We start from the raw sequence: 16,855 nt of genomic DNA, 5'->3' as shown, positions 1-16,855 counted from the left end.
CGAGTCATCTTACATCAATACATTGATAATAGTAGGGGCTGTCGTCAGCGCACCGCGCGCCAAAGATTGCTCCACTAAATTTTCGTCATTATCCAGTCATGCGCAAACACTTGACCTTTCAACTTGAGTAGTTTCTTAGCACTGTGAAGCGTTTGTGCGTGAATTGTCGGTACATTTAGTATGATATTGGCAAAAATATATATTTTAGTTGTAAAAAATAACTTCTTTTTGTATTTTTTTACCAAATAATATTTAATAATTTTTCATATTCTTAATCTAAGTGAGTCTAAAAGTCTTTTCCAATTTGCCACTAGCATAATACCACTGTATTACTGGCATATATATGAGTGCAGCCCCTCCTTTATTTGCATATGTATATGTGTTCGGATGTATGTTATTGTGTGTGCTTTCGAGCATAGCTTGCAGTATACCTATTGCAGCACTCCACCCCTAAAATAACGCTCGTTTACTGTATTGGTGTCACATTCCCTCTTGCCACTTCAGCTACATCCTTATTCTGTTGCTGCTCTCGCACATTCGCAGGGGAAATTTTTATCCGTGCAACTTCTCCTCTTCATGCGCATATCGTAATTGTGTGTTGTTGTAATTTTGATGATCGTATTTTCCGCATTCCTATACAACTGTATTTTAGCTCAGTTTTCTTATATTTTCCTTTGCTTCTAAATCCAGTTGTGGCTGTTGTTGTTCCTGTTGCTCGTTTTACTTTAAGTGCGTTTACTTTCATTCGGTTACTACTAAATTTACTTTGAATGCAAATCAACGCAAATTTATCGCCTGGAACTTTACTAATTCCTGTTATGTAATATATTTAAGTTTAAATTACTTGCTATCGGTGCAGCAAGGCGAGGAGATGTTGGTAGATAAGCAACAACAGTTACATGATTGCTTACACTCAATCTCAAATGTCACGTCCACGTGCCCGTAACCTGGGCGATGTAAAGGGTTTAAATGGCAAGAAAATATTTTTTTTATCGAATACCAGGCTCTGAAGCTGCCGTTATAAGGGTTTCAAAAGTTTTTAGATGAAGTCAGCTACAGAAAAATACTAAAAATGCTTCGGTATGATCCAATAATAGAATCTAAATCCTGCAATCCTAACCTTTGGTACACTTTACCCCTTATTACGGCATGATTACCAGTTAAACTCCTGTTATTTCTCTTATTTATGAAGTCAAGATTTGGTAGATATTTTTTTACCATATTTCAAAAGATCTCTGTTGTCTTTGAGAGAAAGAAGTTTGCAACAGTCGATATACAAGTATATCTTAAATAAGTAAATCGTACAACAACAGTCGTCTCCAAGTCACCACTTCTCTGATTATTGTGTTGTCTGATCGAATATCATATATGAAAACAGCAACACAATTGCCAGGTTGAGTTGAGTACAGAGAGTATACTTACTCTACTTTAGAGTGGCAAACTAGTACTTGCCACATATGCTTTCTAATATTATGTATGTCACTATTATTGAGCGATATCAACTGTTTGTTCGACTCGAAAATTTATGATCATCGGCGAATTGAAGTCAGGTGCTCTCAATTAAACCGTATATCATAATTTTAGTATCGGTATTAAAGTAATATTCTGTATACCAAATATCAAAAATATATATGTTTCAATATCTTCTTGGAGTTAGAGAATCGTTTTGGATTGAGCTAATCAATAACTATAAATAAAGAATTATATGTAATTCTTCTTAGTCCCAAAAGGGAACTGATGAAATGCATAAATTAAAATAGGATTAATAATAATATCTTGTGTTGATTTGGTTGTTTCCATAGAAGATGTGTCACAAATACCCTTAATTTAGCTCAATTCAAATTCAAACGATGTAAGGTAGGCTAGGAGCGAATCTATCGATCGTTAAAAATTGAGTCCCTAGCGATACCAGATGGAGTTCTGTTATGAATTCCATGAGGAGTAGTCATCCTTTACTATAACTGCACTCACTAACGATATCTCTTCTAATGTTTTATATCGTGAGACCTCCAAATACGTAAAGGCTGGCCTTACAAGTGCACAACAGATGCTTCCTTGTTTACCTTTACCGTTTTTTCAATCTGTCAGCCTCTGTTTACAGTTTCGTGGCGTCACACGCGACCAGCCAGTATTTAAATTTTGTTCGTACAGTCCGTTCTATCGAGTGCCAGTAGAAAGTTTGTATAAATTCGATCTGCCGAATTACAAATATCTTTTGAAGTTTTGAACTTAGCTCGAATGATCCATCGCCTTTTGATTAACCTTGCCATCGCTCTCTAATGTTGAGCACTTTTTCGGCTGACAGCCGTACTCCACTCTTGACAATTGCGTACACTATAGCATTGCCATCGATGCCTTTCTGGCCTGACACCTTGTAGAAGTTTGCGGCACGCTCTACACTGCTGTACTGCTTTCCCAGATACTTTAAGCCGATAAGCGAAACGAGGTTAAAAAATTTATATAATACAATTGGAGATCAGAGTATTCTTTATATTCAGATATTTCACCGATGATGGTACAATTTTCAGGGTGAATTATTAAAAATCAATTTGTCTAGTATGGGGTTAAAAGTATTTAAAGTTATTATTCCTAAATATGTATATTTTGGTGTTAGTAGCTCTACTGTATGTTTGGCAGATGAAATCTACTCGATGTATTTTCCCGATAGAAGTACATTCGGAAATTTCTGAATTGTTGTTACTAAAAATGCTGATAGATTACGGTACATCAGTCGCCAATGAATTAGCATTTACCTTTCCAATACCTCTAACAAGCCATGCACAAAGCATTTGTCTTTCTTATATACTCTACAATGCACCAAATTCGTCCATGTTGCTTTTTTAGGAGCTCAGTAAAGCTTTCTCATTTGAAAAAGTTTGAACTGAAAAATATAAATATTCGTTAAGACAATATTCTCCCTGACGCAGTACCGCTGCCATCGTTTGGAGTGACAACATTGTGGGTGCAACAAGAAAGAAAAGAAGATGTTATGTTTGCCGTTGGAAGCAAGTTTTTTATTACGTCACATTTTATTCACGAGAAATTTTCGAATTCTCGAATAATTGTAATGATGACGCTCCTTTATATAGCTGATAGACAGTGCGTGATAAAAAAATATTTTACTCCCTCAAATAATATCATTTTATTTGTAATTTATTTAATGTTTGTACCATAAGGTTTCTAATATACAAACAAGCACTCAAATAAGAAATTAGAACACCTCACCTTTAATCTAAAATTTGTAAATTATGTGGAATAATAGCTTCAACTCGGTAGTAGCAGAAAATGTTCTTCAAGTTTTACGTAAACTTATTCCTCTAAAGATAATATCACTGTAATATAGTTTCCTACCTCGACAAACGATCGTGTTTGATGTCTGTTTACGGCATTTTGAGATTACTTGTAGTAGAAAATCCAAAAACGGATTCGCATGACTCGGTTAAATATAATTTTATTTATTTATAATATTTCTAAGAATCTGTTTTTAATTGTACGGCATACACCAGTCGCACAATATTCTTGGACAACAACGATAGACAGTTTAGTATTATTCTGGCGTAAATTAGAACTCCGGAGATCTATTGAACAATTTGTCCTTAACAGAACTTATCTTGCCGGTCAAACTTGTATGGAAGAAGATGGGGTGACACGTTCTCCTCCATTTTCCTTTTTTTGCAAGATTAAAGTTCAAACATCTCGACAGTCTTACCTTTGTAGCGCTTTTCAAGGGGAGTTGGCTGCTGTCAAGGTAGCAGTAAATGTATTGCTCCGAAGTGTAGCTTCCTTCAGACACTAGTGCATTCATTCCAACAGTCGAGCAGGTATATTGGCTTTGGCCATGATCTCATTAGAAATAGCTTCAAGCCTCTGCCTTATTAGACTGGTATAGGTGTCCGATGATAGCGAAAGTGGAAGAAACTGCAAAGCCGATGAGCGTTCCTGTTGCCGAATTTCATCTTATTGGTAGCGAGTCCTTTTTCCGATATCTTCATGAGTTCTCAATGTCCAGTGAGCTGAACACGCGCTGATTAACAAGAACTTGTGCGACTTCAAGATTTTTATGGCCACAAGTAAACCGTGATAGGTCATCCGAACTCCTGTCTCTTAGCAAAGCTAATTTCGTTGCAATTATAGACATTCTTATTGGACACTTCCCAATAGGTTTACAGGCGGTGCGGGCAAATAAATTGTTGGACGCTCTTTGCCAAAGCTGTATGAAGGGAAGCGAGATGGAAGCATATAGTAATTTCCTACTTTTAGCTTCCTTGGCTTTTGCCAGACTGAGATTGAAATATCTTTGGTGACCTTAGCACAGTGACTGTAAATATGAATATCTGTCCAAGTAATATTTATCGATTTTGGATCCAATCCTATGACCTACCTTCGGCGACCCATGCCACATAGCCGAAACTGACGTCAGTCATCGTCAATTGTTATAGACTTGACGCGCTTTATCAATCAAGTTTTATCAATTAGATGGGGGTTTTGGTACTATTGTAAGCCGGTGTTTTAAGCCATCTAAATGTGAATAATACTAGTATCGCCTGCTTATCCTAACATAAAGTAGCTACTTTATCTTAGGTAATAATTTCTAAGTAAAAATTAGGAGCTGAGTAGTATATACACCACGCTGTGATGTCCATGCACTTGAACTTTTCATAACACAGTAAGGATATGATTGAACTTGACGTAGCTCAATCCGATATATCAACTTTTGGGAAGGAAGCTCCAACCGTCGTGTAAAACCTAATTCTAATTGTTTACTCATAACGACCGTTGACAAATTAATGCCACACGCTTCCAGAACATTACTCTATGGGCAAAATCACGTCAGAAATATAAAAGATTGTATAAACCTTGAAAAGTTTATGTTGCATGCAACATTTACTTAAAGGAACTATGATATGCTTGTAATTTCAAGCAGCTGTCTGCCAGCCTGCCTGGTTGCATCCAGCTGTGTGCTAGTAATTAGACAAAATTACATATCCAACGGTGCAAAAACAAGAAATAATGTGATTGTTTTTTTTCAAATACCTACCTGTATGTATGTGAATCGGAAATACGACTAAGTAGGCAATATTGATGGAAGAAAGTGCGCCTAATGAGCATGTGTTTGTATATGTATGAATGTGTGAGGTTGTGAAAGTGCGGCATATGAGATGAGCGCAAAGAAAGTGTGAACGAATATCCGCAGGTGGTCACTCATTAGTAGGTAAATCGATATGCAGCAGCGTAATTGAATGCTCCAAAGCAAAGGTGAAACAGGTTTCTGTGCGCTGAGATGAAGCTTATGAAAGCTTTGAAATAAGCAACGCGTGCAAAACATTTACAAATGTGGCAATTTTAGATTCAAAGGACACGGAAAATAAACTGGTTTTCTCAAGCTAAAAATGTAATGAGTGCGCATGAGAAATCATATGGGCGCAAGCTTCAGTCTGCTTGAGGTAATTGAGGCTATCAAGCGTTTCATTTGCATGTTAGCTCGATACTAGCCCGCAACCCTGACCACGCTGCAAGGGTTAAAGGGATATAAATAGCACAAAGTACGCAAGGGCGTGTATATTTTTAGGTACCACACGCGTGTGGCACGCACTCCATAACTTGTTTTACTAATTTTCTAATACAAAATTATGCGTAAACGATACATATACCTACATAAGTTGATGTGAAGTAAGCAGATCGCGCTAAGCATGTATGCGTGTGTCTTTCAATTCCTTGCAACAACCCTTTTTGCCCTTGTTTGCATTATGTTTACACCTTTTGTGTCAACAAAGCGTTTTCCAAATGAAAACACAGCGTTTACTCAACCACATGCACACAACTACGTACGCATATATATTCATATAACACATCTAGCCACATATTCACACTAACCCACACACATGCGCCTAAATACATACACCTTGTTCTAGCTTATGAAATTCATTTTCCGTTATATAACATATTTGTTTCTATAATTTATTTTGTTAAATCAACTTGTGTTTGTGTGTGCGTATGTGTTGGTTAACCGTTGAGCTGGAAAATTCATACGCTTAATTAATTACTCAATACGGTGTGGTGAAACACTCTGCTTTAAAAGGGGCAATGTAGAAGACGATTTAGTGGCAACGTTTGTGGCACGCTTGTAAGATCAAAAGGATTTGTTGTAGTGGTCATGTTGGCACCTTCCAGGTAATCAAGCATCTATATATACTCTTCCGGGTAATTGAAACTTTACACATAGCTACACATGTTGATATATTGCAGCGTATGTGCGCTGTTACAGGGGCAGTTTTGTGTGGACTGCAGGGTTACTATGATAAATTAGTACTGGCGTAAATTGTGGATGTGCACTGTTAACTTAATATGATGTTCTAACAAATGTGGCAGCATTAGAAGTTTTGAAGTTTTTCCTAAAGGTTCAACTTTAAATTGCTGTCATTATGAAATCCTCAATTTTACTATTTTGAAAGACAAATGAAAGTATAAATATCTTATTTTGAAACTTAGAATTGAAATCAATTATAAAAGCTAGCCCATTTCGAGGTACCCTACTTTTTTAAAGAAAAAATCGCAGGAGCTTCAAATTTAATGGAAAATGCTTATTATCATTCGAAAGAAGATTCCTTGGAATTTACTTTTGCAAGATTATGTCTTTAATTTTTCGGCCGCGGCTACGTCTAAAATGATCCACCCATTGTGTCCAATTTTCGTTGACGATGTTCGAGCATTTCGTCTGAGTACTGGCAAATGACACACATGTTGCTTTGTCCCAAGTCCTAAATTGAAGCGGCATTGTCCGCATAGACTTTAGACTTTATATATTCCCACAGGAAAAATTCTAACGGAGTAATTTCACACGACCTTGGTGGTCTATTAGGTCGAATATTATCCAATAATGAATGTTAGGTCTTACGATGGGTGATGATGTTGTGAATAGCACACTCGGTAGGCCAATTATATTCACCATAAGTTGAGCGAATCTCGCAGAACGCGTTCTTTACAGAACGTGCACTTTTGCAATAAAGTTTTACGACTTGTAAATATTGTTAAAGTGTAAGTCTTCCACAATGAAATGCCAAACAATACTGAACAGATATAAAATGACAACTTGATCCGTCCCACTCGTGATCTGTCAAAAAGAGGATATTGAAAAAAGTACCTCAAATTGGATCACGCGTTAGAAATATGCAACACCACCAAGTTTGTTAAATACCCCTCAAATCGAGAGAAACTAAAGTTTTCACTATCTCAACTATTACTTTTTTATGCTCAATCTAAGGACCTAAAAGTGGTGAGCCCCAAAATGTGAAATCGATAGTTTTTTTTTAGGACTAAACCTAGACTGGGTGAGATTTTCGGGACTCTGGATTAAAAAGAGAGTTGCATATTGACAAAATGCCTAGAGCATACCACAAGTTTATTGAGACGGCTAATAACAATTCCAATCCAGGGTTTATAAGAAGTATTGAAACCAAAATACTGGCGAAAGCTCTTCGTGTAAATGTTTTCACCTATTATTTTTCATTGTAACTTTAATAACTTGCATCCTTCAAAATCTTTTGCCTCACTGCGCGAGCGCCAATGATACAGTGTCCAGTTAGGATGCCTATCATTGCGGCAATGTGAGCCATCCTAAGAACTATTAGTTCAATGGACCTTTTATATTCCACTCTGGGTCAGAAGGCTGTCGCAAACGCACAAGTGCTGGTTGCTAATCGACGCTTGCAGAGCTCGCGAAGCTCATATGTATATCCAGAGCCTGAATGCACGTAGACATGGAAACCCTTGCTGTTCATTCTCATCCTGATGTAATTTGGGCATTTGCCTTGTTTTATAAGTTTATCAGCTTTACACTTTCTGATGATTCTGATGCGTGGAGACACTCATAGAAGTTTACTATGAAAGTACATTGTTGCTATTGCTAGTGTGGTCAAGCAGTGCTCAACTATCATTGAGCTCACTGTAAGCGAGTTCAGGGAGTCTATAGCAGCTCTGCTTTGCTAGTGGATAATAATTTTAAAGGTTTACATTTCACAGCTCTACAAAAACAAAACAAAATTGTCGCCCTGGAAATCTTTGCAAATTTTGATACCTTCAAGTATCCAGATATAGACCTTATTCAAGAAAATATTGCATTGTGCTCTTATTCTCAAGAGAATTGCATATCTAATATTTTGATAAATATCGGCTTTTTAGTATTAAAAATATAATTTACTAGCCAAAAAGTTGGTTCTGCGAATGAAAAAGGCTCCTTCTTTCTTATTCTCAAGGTCCTATCCAAAAATTCCGAAAAACTATACGGAAATCAAACGTCTAGATGTCTCGAGTTAAAGTCTACAAAATGTCCTGTCTATTTCAATGGAAATTTCGCTTTCGTTTTAAAGTAATGTAAAGTTGCATGGACCATTCAGAAACAAGGATGTCTTCAAATATCCAGATGTCGGTACATGATACTAATAATCTGAATAAATTCGGGAATAATTTTGGAAGTTATAGTGAAGATCAGAATATAAAAGTGGTGGAAGCATTTTATTAAAATAAAGTACATATTTCTACAATTTTTCTCTGCTTGTGATTGTGTTTCTGTTTCCCTGTTTCGATTTTTTTTTTGTCATACGCGAGTTGAGTTGAACAATCCGAAAAATATAAATAAACACATTTAAAAGATCTTGCTTTTTTATGTAGTTAAATGTTTTATAAGAGGTGGCAAGTATATCCAGGGTCTTATCCACCTGGCATTTCCGACAGAGAGGAGGTCTTCCTCTTCCCCTACTAAACACTTTCAGAGCTGGAGTGTTTTAATCTATTCGGACGGCATGACCTAGCCACCATAGCCGCAGACTTGTAATTCGCTGAACTATGTCAATATCGTCGTATGTCTGGTATCATCATCCTTTCATCGATGCTGCCAATGCGCAAAAGATCATAAGTCTTCTGCATAACTTTTCTCTCGAGAACTCATAATGCCAACAAATCAGATGTTCTCTTCGTCCTTGGCTCTGCATCATATTGTAGGACGGGTATGGTCCACAGAGTGTAGAAGTGTTCCCTCCATAATTACAGTATTCTCTGGGCATCCGGTCTTGAGAAGTGGTCGTCATCAAAAAAGGAGCCTGTAAACCGACGCTGTTTTGCTCATTTCATTCGAAGTGTCTGTTTACTTGGCGGGCCTTAAGCACAAAATACAAGCTAAATTCTTGGGCTCTGCAAACATTATTCGTTTGTTGGTTCACTTCTGCAAATGCTGTGCCCACTGATCATTTCTAGTGCTTTTAATGGCTTGCCTTTAATCTTTCGCTGAAAATCCGCTCCTGTGGCATCATAACCAATAACTTCTTCATGCATATGAGCAGAAATAATCCAGTTAATCACAATTCATTGGGTTTCAGTTTTAGCCTTCAAATATATTTTAACCTACGCAAGCTGGCTGACTTTGACTTAAAACAGCCAAGCAATTAGATAAAAATCTTTGCGAATATGTTTGTGTGTGTGCGGGCGTACGAAGCAATTCGTGTTTGTTTAATCACATGCAAAATTTGTTAAAATATTTTACACTAAACACCTATGTTTCAATGTACAAATTCTTAGACTACGGCTCGGTGAGCCGACGTAAATGCGTGTTGCACGAACGCGTTGCAGGCAGAGTTGGAATTTGCATTTAATTTAGTTATCTAGTTTTGCCGCAGTAAATTCAATTTGTGCCACTTACGCGCATATCGAGTTTGCGCGAGTAGAAAATTTAGTTTTCAACTGCAAAAACAACAGCAACACACACACACAGCCGCAACTAATAGGCGAGCACAAATTATGATGGCAAAAGCCACAAAGGTGATCGCCGCAGCCGCTTGTTGCAGGCTATGCTGCCGCTGACAGGCCGCACGCGCATCAACGTCATGATTTCAACAGCAATCAGCTGGTGAGTGAAAAGTGTTGCATGCAACGTTTTGGCTCTTGCCACAGCATGCATTACTTTAGTGTGTGTGTGTGTGCGTGCGTGGCACCGAAAGCGCAAACAGTCGTTGCCGATACTGATACACACACTTTGTAGCCTTTTAAATGAATTGTGTGGCAGCGCGCAAACGAATGATGCTTGCAACAACAGCGTAAAGCGCAATAAATACACTGCTTGTTGACGCACAAACGCAGCAATAAAGCGGCAGCAGCAACAACGCGCAGACTGGCAGATGCAATAGGCGACGGCAGCGGCGCGTTGCAGTGGCGACCACTCATCGAGCACGCGATTTTTGTTTGACGACGGAAGTGCAAAGTTTCACAAACACACACACACACGCGTATACATGACGCTGTTGTTGCATGAAAGGTGTAACCGCATATAAACATTGCCGGCGAACAAACAATCAAATCACCTCCTCTTCGTGTGTGTGTGTGTGTGTGCCAATATATGTCGGTGCGTGGCGCAAAGGATGCGCATAAATTAGCGCTACAGATTGCAAGCCGATGGTGTAGGGTGCGCTCGCTGCAGACTTTATTGCTTGTTCCTAGTGTCATATTGAAGGCCTCTGTCATGTCGATGCTGTTATTAGGCTGTAATGGGCGTGGTTGGCAAAAAGCCGCTTCAATGGCGATTGCAGTAAGCAAACAATATTGTCGCTTTGTTGCCTTTAAAGCCCTGAAAGATTTTCGCACTGGGAAAAATCGCCGTAAACGGCAATCTATGTATTTGCGAAAATATTACAACTAAATATAAGGTCTATAAACAAGAAATCCATTATTTTCTCATTAAATTAAATTCTTCTTCTTATTTTTGGTCGTAGACACCGCTTACGTAGTCATAGCCGTCTTTATAAGAGCACGAACGCCGTTCTTCCTTTTTGTTGTTTGGCACGAATAGGAGTGTTTCCAACGGAGTGGGGTCTTCCATATAGCAGGAAATGGATGATGACACGGACTTCTCAGTTGCATATTTAGTCCAGATTAGCACCTATTGGCAAGAATTATTATGCGTTAGATTTCTGGGCTGACGTTATTGTTGGTGTTAATGCTGGTTACAAGGTAAACGAAATTATCTACAACTTCGAAGTTATGACTATTAACAGCGACGTCCGAGCGCAGAAGTCATATGAAAGGAGTAGCCTTGTCTGAAACCTCGCTTGGTATCAAACGGCTCGGAGAGGTCCTCTTCGATCCTGACGGTATTACGCAACATCAGCTTGCACATCCGTTTTAGCAGCTACTTTTCGTGCTTCAAAAACAGCTTTGATTTCGACGAAGTTGTGATGTGTGTCGATCATCTTTTAACTGGCCGACAATCTATTGGCCCTTCCAACAAAGTATACTACGCTCTGAAAATGCAGCTGTCGAAAAAACTGGTAAAATATTAAAACTCCTCGAGTCAGAAAGTGATATAATAATATGTTGACAGCTGAGGAGCTTAACTTTTCCATTTGGAATCATTTTAATAATGCTAGATTCAAAGAAAAGCTTGATATCTAGTCGATTCACGAGTTAATGCCCCAAAACCTTATATACCGAAATTCAATCTGCGGCGCCATTATTCATGGTCAGAAAATTTGTGGTTGGTGAAATTGATAGAACAGAACCGGACAGCAAGTAGTTGCAATATGTCCTCATTAAAGACGAATGATTTTGTTGGTGAAAAATCCTTCTCAAAAGCAGCTTGTGAAAATCACTATCCCAGTTTTTATGGCTAATCGTGACAAGGATTTCTATGACAGTGAGATTATAAGATTATCAAAGGTTTGGCTCTGTTCTTATAAGTCGACGCAATGCTTTGAGGCAAATAAAAGTTCACTTTGGTATTTTATTTATATTTTCGCCAGCTCACCGAGAGACTCAAAGGTGCTTAAGCGTTGATCCCGCAAAGGCACTATAATCATCAATCAAGTGTTGAGATGTTTTTCATCGTCTTTTTCCAAATTGCTTCTAAAACTAGCATCCGGTAATAGTTTCAACCCTACCTAGTTTACACGGGATAGGGCAGTAATTAGTTGGAACAGTTATAATCAAAGAAAGTAGTTGAAGAACTAAGCATAGCCCCACATGACTAACCAGTTGTATGACTATATTGGTGCTTCGACCCGTTATAGCTCTTTTAATAGTTGAGTTAAGGTGTCTTTCCTTACCAGCTCATCAACTTGCAATCTCGCAGTGGCTTGGTACCCAATAATATTGGTATATTATTCTTATCACAAGAGACTTATGCGAAGTTATGTATTATATATTAGACTGCCTTACCAACTTTTCCTCAGAGTTTTGGAGCGGGTTCATCATATGCAGTCCACTGGGATAACTGTCGATTAAAATTCGGCGTGAAACTATTCGGTCTTATTACCCTTGAAAATTTCCAAAAGCTGCTCAAAATCAGAAACTAGTCGTAGGTTTTGGTGAACAACCCTTTCTCATACCCACTATTCGTAAATATCTTGCATACGTTCTTTTGTTATCTTTAGATTACTTGCCAAAAGCTTCACTTTACGACCATCCAAAACCATTTTGTTGACATGTTTGGTTTTCACGGTAACAACCTCGTTTGGGTGTCAACTGAGTTCACCATCTTCTGTCCTTATTTCGCTTTATATAAGCTTTGCGTATCAATCCTTTATGATTGATTTTCCTAAGGCAGTGTTCGGAAACTCACCATCAAGCCAAGCTCTTGCTTCAACCGTATTTTTATTTTTTTTTTCTCAAAAAGCAATATTTTATCAGTTATTATTCTTGCTATCCCGTTTTTCACAATTAAAAAAGTTGCATCACTAAAAATTATAAAATTCGCAAACTAATAAATCGACAGCAATCGAATTTATACTATAGTCTTTTGAAGACTAGGGCTAATTAAAAATCATACGGACTTAGTTCTAATAGCCATCGATGTGTCAAGCTGGGGACCTAAGCAATAATAGTAAGTCTTTGTTCATAATTTTGAAATTCTTAACTTATTCTTCCAAAATTATTATATGTAAATGTACATAAAATTTTGCCTACGTTTTTTCCAATCCTCTAAACAGTTGTTAAAGTCAATCTCCGGAATAGCAATTCACGTTTAATGTCCTCTATTGTCTCGGAGTAGTCGTTTAAGTTTGCTGAATAGTCAGAAGTCACACTGAGCTAAATCAGGCGACTAGGCTGGTAGCGGCCCGATATTGGCCCGAAGACTTAAATGCATTATGCGACATGCATTATCGCCGTGCAAAAACCAAAAGTTGATGGTATTTAATTCTGGCCTCTTTTCGCACATAAAATTCAAATAGTATTCCTTTTTGACAGTTTGGTCGGTCGACAGGAATTCGGAGTGCACAACACTTCGATAAAGGAAGAAAACTATCATAATTTTTTCGGCTTCGGCTCACCTTATATTCTGCCTATTGTTCGTCTATTTCCGGGTCGTAAGCATAGATCCAAGACTCATAGTCACTAGTAACATATTTCGTGTCATCCTGACTACCAGGAAAGCATTGTTCGACAGATGTCAAAGTGACGCTGTTTTTCCAAAAAAAATTTGTGATTTCAAAACCAATCGTGATAGCTACTCCAACCTATAAGTAAAATATTCCGCCGAATGGGTTATCGAGTGAAATTTAAATTAGAAAAGTCTTACAAAAAGTTCTACTCTACTGTATTGATTGCATTTTATACGATTATATACCCTCTGCTATAACCTTTTGCAGTCCTGTCGGCATTCCGAAATTTTTTCAAAATATCTCACTTTTGTAAATCTAAAACGAAATGTTTTCAGTGTGCCTAGCACGTGCAGTGGCGCGAGGTGTGGGTATTACTTACAAACAGGCAGCAACATGCAACTACTTCAGTGTTGGTGGATCGTAACCGGATGCAGCAAATAGCGACATTTCGCTGCTACAAAAATGACATTATGACCTCTTACTTTCCGGTTTGATTACTGCGCGTAGCCTTTGTTTTCATTTAATATACATATATACTTGTATATATATACATATATATGTATATGAGTGTATGGGCACTTGGGGCTAAACGCCTTTGTGCGTACATAAGTGTGTCTGCGTGGCGTGCGTGCGAAAAACGCAATTGCTGCATTGTGTTGCAAGGGAGAAATTAAATTTTGTTACCTCTCTTGTTGGTGTTGTTGCTATTGTTTTTCGTTGGAATTACGTCGCAACATTTTTATTGTCATGTTGCACAAAAACAAACACACGCAAATAAACAATAACGCTTTGAACTGCAGGTCAGCAAAACGCCCACCGTTTGGTTGCACCGCCGCCCAACAGCACGCACAAAGCTTCAAAATGCATCGAAGCGGGAGAGTAACAAGATAATTGAATTTCGTTGCGCATTTTCATTAGAATAAAACATACTTTCGCAGAAAAAAAAACCGAAAGGTTGCAAAATAAATACACAAACATGCCACAATTTTAATGTAACTAAAGGCCTTTAATTGAATATCAATGCGGTAGAGGCAATTTGCCAACGCTACATAACGGTACATATACGGCGTGAGGTAGCCATATTGCAAAATTATCCTTGAAAGGTAGTCGCTTGTAGTGCCTGTGTGTATGTAGTTGCTGCGGTCGTGTTTCTCTGGCTATTAGTTTGCTTCAAACGGGAAATCACATTAGAGCTGCGTTCCATTTGCTTTTAGTCTAAATTGTCTGACAAAGCGGTGGAAATCAAAAGTGCAGCACTCACCGGTTCTAAAATGTAGCGATAGCAAGCCGTGTTTACATATTGCACATCTACATGGTAGTATTTAATGTTGCCACAAACAACAGTAAGCATCTATTGGATTGTTGCCTCTACTTCTCATGAGTACCACTGTTGGCTTATTAGTCCAGTTTTTTTTACATAACCGTTATTTTTTGTTCGTACATTATTTGCTATATTGTAGAATGTAGTCGTAAGTATAGGCTGATACGTTTACATAATGCTTGGTGTTTATTTCGAATAATAGAAATTTTCGCTTGAAAAGTATACTAATATTATTTTCAAAATTAATTAAAGTAAGGGATTTTGGGACGAATTTCAGTATGTCATTTTATGTATTGCAGCCTAAGGCATTAGCCCACGGTTGCATATTCGTATAGATAAGAACTTGAGTCTGAGATTTCAACAGTTTGCAGTTGAGAATTCTTTCTCAACTATCCTGGTGGGGTTTATCATTAGACTGTTGTTTGGTGCCACTATACATCTTTTCGAAATATATGAATGATAATCGATATCATGATACCAATCCATCAGCGATTCATATCTCTAAATTAGAATAAGCTGCTGCGAAACTTGTCGAAGCTACCTAATGAGTCAAGTAGCGTCAATAAACATTACAAGGTTCATTCCAAAGTAAACAGCACTTAAAAAAAATGGTTTTTTCGGCAAAATCAATTTATTTTATTCAAAATGGTCTCCTTTTGCTTGAATACAGCTTTTTACACGGTCCGAAAGCATGTCGAACGAGTGTTTTAGCTCGTTGCTCGGTATGGGTGCCAGTATGCCGGTGCAAGCCTTTTGAATGGCCTCCACGTCTGTCGCTTTCCTTTTAAGGGCAAATGCTTTTTCTGAAAAGGAAGACGTCGCACGGTGTCAAATCTGGTAAATACGGGGAGTGGTTAATGGTTAAAATGTGATTTTTGGTCAAATAATCGGTCACAAGCGTCGATCGAATGTTGGATTCTGGGCAATTTTTGGTCGTCAGTCAGTGCGGAACAAACCGGTCAAAATGCGATAAATCCATGTTTTGGAGATGCTAAATTCCATTTCCATGAATTTCAATGATGATTTCGGCTGATTTTTGATGAATTCACACAAAGTTTCGATGGAATTTCCGTTGGCCCCCATGTTGATTTATGTCCTCACGACCACTTTGAAAACATTGAAACCGCTGGTGCACTCTGCTACGGGATAGGCAATCATCGCCATAGACTTGTTCCATCAATTGAAACGTTTCGGTAAAAATTTTACCAATTTTAAAACAAAATTTTATGTTGGCTCTTTGTTTGAAATTCATTTTCGCACCCATAAGACAAATATACTGACACTTAATTACCAATAACTTCACTTCCAAACAATGAAATTCTCACTGGACCATCGATAATGATACCAATCTACTTATAGATGGCGCCACCAGGGGGCGCTAGATTCAAAAAGTACTGTTTACTTTGGAACGCTCCCTGTGGAATTAGAAGTAGCGAGTTAAACGATTTTTAGTAATTATCAATAAATTTTTACTATGAACCACCTTGTACTCATAATTTAGATTCAACGTTTACTAACAAACAAGTTGTTTAATTAAATATCTGAAATTAAAATGCTTTTTTGAGGAGTCCTGAAAAAAAAACAAGTAAGGAGGAGCTAAGTTCGGTTATAACCAAACATTTTGTACTCTCCCAACTTACAATGTTTAGAGACTGGAAGTACCTTCGTGATATTTATGTGTTCTAGGGTGAGTTTTCATCTGATATTTTTCATTCTAAGCAAATTTATGAAGATAATTCACATATTGACCGATATATGCGGTATAAAGTCACCCAGAAGTTCGAAAAGCTTTATATTAGGTATATTATCTACTAACTCGTCCTTACTTTTTTGACCAGGAGCGCCAAGTTTCACAAAGATATCTCAATTTTAGCTCAAATCACAGCTTGTACAGGCGGAGGGATGGACAGACAGACAGACAATCACCCGGATTTCGTCTCGCCATCCTTATTTTTTATATAAATATTAACTCTTTATCTATCTCGTTAGGTGAGCAAAACTAGTTTACTCTGTACCAAAATGTTGCAAGAGTATAAAAAGTATTACAATTGAATAAAGTACAGAGTATAACTACAACACAAGCCAGGTAAGAATTGTTTGTACAGAGAAAATATTTTTCCAACTTCTCACTTCAGGAAATGTAAACAAATTTTTAAACCTTAAAACTATATTT

The sequence above is a fragment of the Bactrocera latifrons genome, unplaced genomic scaffold (genome assembly GCF_001853355.1).
Source record: "Bactrocera latifrons isolate USDA-ARS-PBARC rearing strain unplaced genomic scaffold, ASM185335v1 scaffold_89, whole genome shotgun sequence".
Taxonomy (NCBI): domain Eukaryota; kingdom Metazoa; phylum Arthropoda; class Insecta; order Diptera; family Tephritidae; genus Bactrocera; species Bactrocera latifrons.
This window is presented reverse-complemented; position numbering follows the sequence as displayed.